Source organism: Lactuca saligna, chromosome 4, assembly GCF_052625555.1.
Source record: "Lactuca saligna cultivar CGN05327 chromosome 4, ASM5262555v1, whole genome shotgun sequence".
NCBI classification, from domain to species: Eukaryota; Viridiplantae; Streptophyta; class Magnoliopsida; order Asterales; family Asteraceae; genus Lactuca; species Lactuca saligna.
The window spans coordinates 336088132-336095740 of NC_136420.1; the positions used below are offsets into that span (position 1 = coordinate 336088132).

The following is a 7609-nucleotide window of genomic DNA, read 5'->3' on the forward strand; positions in this document are numbered from 1 at the left end:
CCTCCCCAAGGTACCACTCGTACAGTACTTCAAGATCTATCGAAAGACCCATACGGTTGGTCTATCGCTGAAGAAGGTATACATAAGGGTGGTATATAATCAAGGTTCTACAAGTTTAGAATTGATGAATGCACTTTAACCTCTTTTCCTCGTCGAGATGTGAGCTTAAAGAAGAATCATTTATTCGACTGCCTTTTCAATCTTAATTATATACGACTTGTATACTCAAGGTTGTGATTAATGAACCATGTATGACTTCTAATGTGAACTTCTAAACGGAGACTGCCCAAGACTACGAGTAATCGTGTCGTCATGCGAACAAACTTAGAAACCAATACAACTTATGTAACCAGATCGCCCTATAGTCTCACACCGACGGAGATACAAGAACTGTCCGGGCAACTTAACGACTAATCATCAATGGAATGATAAGACAAAGCTCCTCACCTTTGAGAGAACTGATCTTATTCTTCGAGAAGATAGACTTCAGTGGGTGCGATCATACCAAGACTAATGCAACCGATCCCATCAGAACTCCGCAGTTAAGCGTGCTTGGGCGCGATTAGTACTAGGATAGGTGACCCCCTAGGAAGTCCTCATGTTGCAGACCTCGACAAGACTCCACTAGAAATCATTACCTTTTGCCTTGCATAGATGAATTGGTTGACCAACCGCAAGGAACGATGTACCTTTCAAAAAGGGACTAAAGATCCGAATATCACCAATTACGAATGTCAGTAAAGGATGTCCCGAGGACAATCTTCCAAACTCGATGCGGACGCTACGAGTCCGTAGTGATACCCTCGGATAGGACCCATACGCCCGTAGTATTCGTGAACTTAATGAATAGGGTACGCCATTCTTACTCGGATCAGTTCATTCATGAGTCTATACTAATACATTACATGATTACATGAATACGCTTCCATGAATACGCTTACATAAATACGATACAATACACGATAACAGAACAAACATAACAAGGTGCTATAGCATGGAACAAATTTCAGGATCTAACTATACTAATGAATCACTAATGCATTATGATAGTTATATTGGGTATATATGATCTGTAACAACGCAAATTTTCAAATAAAATTTTCATTTAAAATAAAGTAGTTTCATTCAACCAATAATATTTATTTCATGTTTCATATCAAATACATATATAAAATCCCCAAGATCTCAAATAGTAGCAGTGTGTATGCATCATGCCGGCGCCTTACCACGGTCCTCGCTAGTACCTGAAACACATACATAACAACTTGTAAGCATAAATGCTTAGTGAGTTCCCCAGTATACGACTTACACACATACGCCTTTCCAGGCCCTGACCTTCCGGTCCACAATACATTCCCTTCCGGCCCGTAACATAATCGCCTTCCGGCCCATAACATATTGCCTTCCGGCCCGTATCATATTGCCTTCCGGCCCATAGTATATTGCCTTCCGGCCCATAACATTTACAACACATAATACATTTAATATAATACACATAGCACATACATCATACATCATACCTGACCTTTCTGTCACATAACATATCGCCTTCCGGCCCGTATAAACATACATATCATGCATAGCATCTACCTTTCTATTTATAGCATAAATAACACATATCATATACGACCTTCCGGTCTTACAGTCATCCCCTTTCGGGTGAAGTATAGTGAGAAGACTCACCTCGTAGTATGTAAACTATAAACTCTTGAAACCACTCGCACTCGGTCCGCCGATCTGCAGTCTCCCTATAATACCATATACCCTTATTAATAATCTTATCAAACAAGACAACTGGCCCTACGAAATTACATGCAGGTCAACTCTGGTCAACGGTCAACTTGACCGGACTCGTCGAGTGCAAAGGCGACTCGACGAGTCTAGACGTCCTCCCCAACTTCCCTGTTGTTCCCCTTTCTACTCGTCGAGTATCCCTCCTGACTCGACGAGATCCTCGTGGAAGAATCGCGGGGCCACCCCGACTCCACTCGCCGAGTCTGAAGAACAACTCGACGAGTTCCAATGAATCCTCAAGCTACTCGCCGAGTCTGAAGAACAACTCGGCGAGTCCCAGTAAATCTTCAAGCTACTCGCCGAGTCTGATCATTGGACTCGGCGAGTCCATGCCATGCAGTCGATCATCTGCCTCCCGAAATACGCATGGTCCCGAGACATGCAATCATGGGACTTTCTGGACCTCTAAGCATCCTATTACTGGGGTATAAACGATTGGGTAACAACATAATAATCTATCTAATCCCCAAATGGGTCTCATAAACCCTAGATTCGTGTACACCACCAAAACAACAGAAATGGTCCGAGTATTACCTGAAAAACGTGTTCTCTGTGTCCCCAACCTTCAAAACTCAATCCTCTTGATCTTCCTTTGACCAAAACCTTGCCTCTTCTTGCCTAAAAATCTCCTCAAGGTCCCAATAGACTTCCCTTCTCCTCTAGTCGTCCACAGATGCTTAGGTTCTTCACAATCGGCCAAAAAAACGTACAATGACGGCCTAAGAGGCATTATATACGTTCCAAACTAAACGGCTAGGGTTTCTGCTGAACAGCGTCGACTCGCCGAGTCCATATCTGGACTCGTCGAGTCCAGTCGCGCATCCGCGACCAAGCCTGCGGTCCTACTCGGCGAGTCAGACACCAACTCGCCGAGTCCCTTCCTAAAATGTCCCAAAAATAGTTTTAAAACAATACCTGAAATTCCGGGCTGTTACATGATCATAATAATGTGGATGTTCGCGGCTTGCAATCATGCAGGGGTCGCGTTTGGTTCCCAAAATCCCTTGACAGGGGAGCGTTTATTATGGGATCTAGCCATCACATTATGCCTTAACCCTCAATTAAGGTAGATTAGTACAAAAAGTAGTCACTTATTACAAATACTACTATACTTACACTGTATATACGACAATTACAAAATAATATAAAACACCAGTTAATGTATTATTAATACCTTTACTATGTGTCACATTCACATAACCGATGAGGTAGATTAAATTTGAATAATAATAGTCGTACAGTCAGGTTTTGGTAGAAGACTACTTTCAAAACAGTCGGGTCTTGATAGAAGACTACTTTTTTTTTTTATTCTAGTAGAAAATATGGGACTTTCTAGGGTTTTCAAATGTTTACAATTACTTACAAATATTATCATACTTATACAAAATTGTCTCCAAATGTTTACAGGTCCAACATACCCCGCGAACCCAGTGACGTACATTTTACCCTCCACGTCGCGATCATGAAAACGTACCTTTCCGTCAGGGCTATTGTAATCCCATTCGACGAGATCAAGATCAACAAGAACCTCTCGTTTGTGAAGGAACCGTAGTGACCATAGACCGAGACATTAGGCGAATGAAGCCAAGCCGTTTCCCATTAGTGAAGGTCTGCTGGAATGCCAACCGAGGACCCGCATTCACTTGGGAGCATTAGAATCAATCGATTAAGAAGTATCCTCATTTCTTGGCTCTATTATTCATACTAACTTCCTTACCTAAATTCTAATTTCGGGACGAAATTCAATCTAACAGGGGGATGATGTGACAACTGTCAATTTCCAGTCAAGTCAAAGTCAACTAAAGTCAATAAGTCAAACCAGTCGACTTAATTAACCCTTGGGTACAAGGGCTTACATTAGGTAATTACTATACAACTCGCTATGCTAATGAGAAATCATCAATTGAAAAGTTTGTTATCTAGATTTCATTAACCTAAAACTGCTTTAAGTAATGAACCAAACCGATAAAACAATGTTGCATACTCATCGGGAGTGTGTAAGATCCTTAAACATGGCTTAACGGGGTTTACGGACCTTGCGTTGCGAAGCCGAACACTCACAAATGTCACAGACAAAACCCATCTTAATCGCTTTCACTCTATCTCTCTCTATGATAAATCTCTCCCAAATCCCTCTCAAAAGTTTCTTAAACTTTTTATAGTCTTTCGGGCCATCCCGACCCTTAACCGGGTCAAAAAAGGCTTGAAACGGGGTAAAAACGAGTAAATTAAGCTTACGGACCCGAAATCCACTCTCTAGGGGCGAACCCTCTTAGAACCGAAGCTATAGGGACCGAACTACAAAGGACCGAAGCCATAGGAACCGAAGATATGAGGACCAAACTGTAGCAGACCCGAAACCAGGAGGACCGAAACCGAAAGGTCCCTTCGGACCGAACCTGCTAAGAGTCAAAAATTCTGAGCCGAACCCGAAGGTCCCCTTGGGCCCGAACCTCGCAACCAGGGGATCAAACCCTTCGCTCCATTTCGCTCCTTCTACTTTCAGTCTATTTCTCCTTCAGGCCCAGCAGCTTCAGGACCGAGAGGTCTCGCGGAAAGCCAAGCTTTTCCCGGTTTTCGACCACGACTTTATTTTGGCTTCGTTTTTCATCGTTTTAACGGGGGATTTTCACCCAAAATTATATTTTAACATATAAGGCCCCATATTTATTAATTTATCACGTTTTTGGGGATAAATCTTATCCAAGAAGAGTGGGTGAAGTACAAGAGGTGGAGTGTTGACTTTTCTTTGTGTTATGACACAAGCAACCACCCATACCAACTCCATGACCAACCCACACCCCTCCCCACCATCCCTAGTCATGTCAATGTCTTTTACCACTCATTTCCCAGCCATACTCACGTTCTAAGAGCTGATAAAAACACACCCTCTCTCCTCATTCACACTCATTTATCTCATTTCCACCCAAAGAGCAAACACTTTTCTCTCAACTTCTCTCTTTCAATTCCGATTTTTCCAAGGCTTTTTCCAAGACTTTTCTTCTTCATTGTTAAGTATCATCATCTTTCATGTGATTATTACACTTCCTTTTAACTCAAATCATAGATAATTTACACAAACATCATCACATTCATGTTAGATCTTCGAACCTTCAAGACAACTTCTTAGTGTTCTTGAGTGGAACACTACCTTTCTCCATCATCCATCTACTGAAATCATATAAGGTGAGTTCATACCCCTATCATTTCATGTTTTTCTTAAGTTTTAAGGGGGGGGGGGGGGGATACAAGTTAAAACACCAAGAACACAACAAAACGTATTTAACAGCCTTCATCAGAAATGTTCAACTCCATTCACGGATTGTTTTGGTACACTTAAACATTTTTGTTTTCAAAACTGTATTAGCTGAAAATAGTTCAGGTTTATACCTTTAAAATCAATACTTTCACATCTTCACACGATTTTTATATGATTTATGGTGATTTTTACAAAACTGCCTATCATTTCAGAAACAAATTCGGACCAGTCTGTGAATATGAACATTTTAACACTAGTTAAAGACTTCTAAAAATCATAATAAAAATTATGAATAAACTAGACACATTTTGTGAGCTTCCAGAATTTATGGAATCAGTTTTTGACTTCATATGAATTTTCTATGATTTTTCTAAAACAGCGCACAAAGGATAAAAACTGGTTAACAACTTATAACTTTCATAACACTTTGTATTAAGTTGACCAAAGTGTATAACAATAAGTTCTGAATATTGAATGTGTTTCCTTGTTAGTTTATCATCATAAACTGAAATTTAGTCATTCATGATAAGATTCTTCATTCATTTAGAACACATACATTAAGCTATAATAAACACAGTTTATAGATTCGTAGCACTAATGTGTTTTCATAAAGGAGGTTCTTATACACCACAAACAATCCTACTACACTATACTAGGTATAGTTAGGTCGCATAAACATTACAAACATTTTGATAAGCTATAATAGGTATAGTTTATGTTCATATACATTACAAAAGGTTTTCATACGAAATGGGGTACATATACAAAGTACCGGTTCTATACAAAAAGGGGGTACGAATACAAAGTACCGGATTTATACAAAAATGGGTACATCACAAAGTACCGGGTCTTCATATAAATGGGGTACGAATAAAAAGTACCAGGTTTATACAAAAGGGGTACATCAAAAAGTATCGGGTCTTCATATAAATGGGGTACGAATACAAAGTACTGGGTTTATACAAAAAGGAGTACATTACAAAGTACCGGTTGATCTTCGTATAGTTATAATAACCCACAAAGGGAGTTCACAAAACTTAAAGTATACTAGATTTTATAAATCAAAAAGGGTTTTCATGTAGATATAAAACCACTTTTAATAACAATAGGTACGGATTTTACTGGTATGCTTTGGTCGCAGTATCTGAGATCACATTACACATTTGAAGGAAAATATTGGATTTTCTTGGTAACATACAACTCATTGCAAAGAGCGGTTTTAAAACTCTTACTTTCAAAAGCTTATGAACTCGCCAACTTAATTGTTGACACTTTTTCAAAACTACTTGTATTCTCAGGAAATCAGTGAAACAGGAAAACCAACAGCATTTTGAGGATGGGACGTTAAATCGTCAAACAGTTCATTTTGTCATCATAATGTGATTGAGTGAAACATGTAAACATATACTTTGGTGTAACTTTTTCAATTATATTTATGATGGTTGTATTTACTTTGAACACTATTATACACGTTGTTGTGATACTATACATGAAGTCCTCCACCCTCGGACGTTTCCGCCATCCACGGTTTGGGGGTGTGACATTATTGAACAATTTTATTGACGCTTATTTTCATCTTAATAAATTTCTATTTTTATTAGTTCAAAATAAGTTACAATTTAACCTAGACTATTTCATTGACTTGAAATATCGAGTTGTTACATTATCCTCAGATAGAGAGAATTTCGTCGCGAAATTATTTCTAAAGTGTTACTCGTGGACTAGGGAAAAGATGTGGATATTTTTGTTTCATCTTATCTTCCTGTTCCCAAGTGAATTTAGGTCATTGCTTGGCATTCCAGTGAACCTTCGCTGTTGGTATACGACTTTGTTTTGTTCTTTTGATTTCCCTATAAATAACCTCCGCTAGTTCTTCAATGAAATGTAGACTCTCGTTTAATTCGAGTTCATCAAGTGGAATTACAAGAGTCTCATCAGACACATACTTCTTGAGATTTGAGACGTGAAAAGTGGGATGAATATTACTGAGTTCATGCGGTAGTTTGAGTTTATAAGCAACCAGACTAACTTCAGCAATAATCTCGAATGGTCCGATGTACCTTGGACTTAGTTTTCCACTTTTGCCAAAGAATATCAATCCTTTCCAGGGTGATACCTTTAACAAGACGCAATCACCAACCTGGAATTCCAAGGCTTTTCGCCGTTTGTCTGTATAACTCTTCTGTCTGTCTCTAGAAGCTTTCAACCGTTCCCGGATTTGAACAATCTTTTCTATGGTTTCTCAGATGGTTTGGGACCGGTTAGAGTATTGTTGGGTACTTGGTTCTTGGCTAGTTGCGTATCGCCCACTTCAGCCCATCAACAAAGGAGATATGCACTTACGGCCATATAGAGCTTCAAAGGGTGCAGCTTTGATGATAGTGTGATAGTTATTGTTGTAGGAGAATTCAATGAGTGGTAAATGGGTATCCTAAGCTTTACCAAAATCTATCACACAAGTTCTTAACATGTCTTCCAGCGTTTGTATGGTTCTCTCACTTTGCTCATCAGTTTGGAGATGGTAGGCTGTACTCATGTCAATATTTTTTCCCAAGG

The 7609-nt window shown here is 39.4% G+C and overlaps 1 pseudogene; it reads left to right on the top strand.

Moving 5' to 3' along the window:
- Nucleotides 1-491: 491 nt before the first annotated feature.
- On the top strand, nt 492-610 carry LOC145044756 (5S ribosomal RNA; annotated as a pseudogene).
- The last annotated feature ends 6999 nt before the right edge of the window (nt 611-7609 follow it).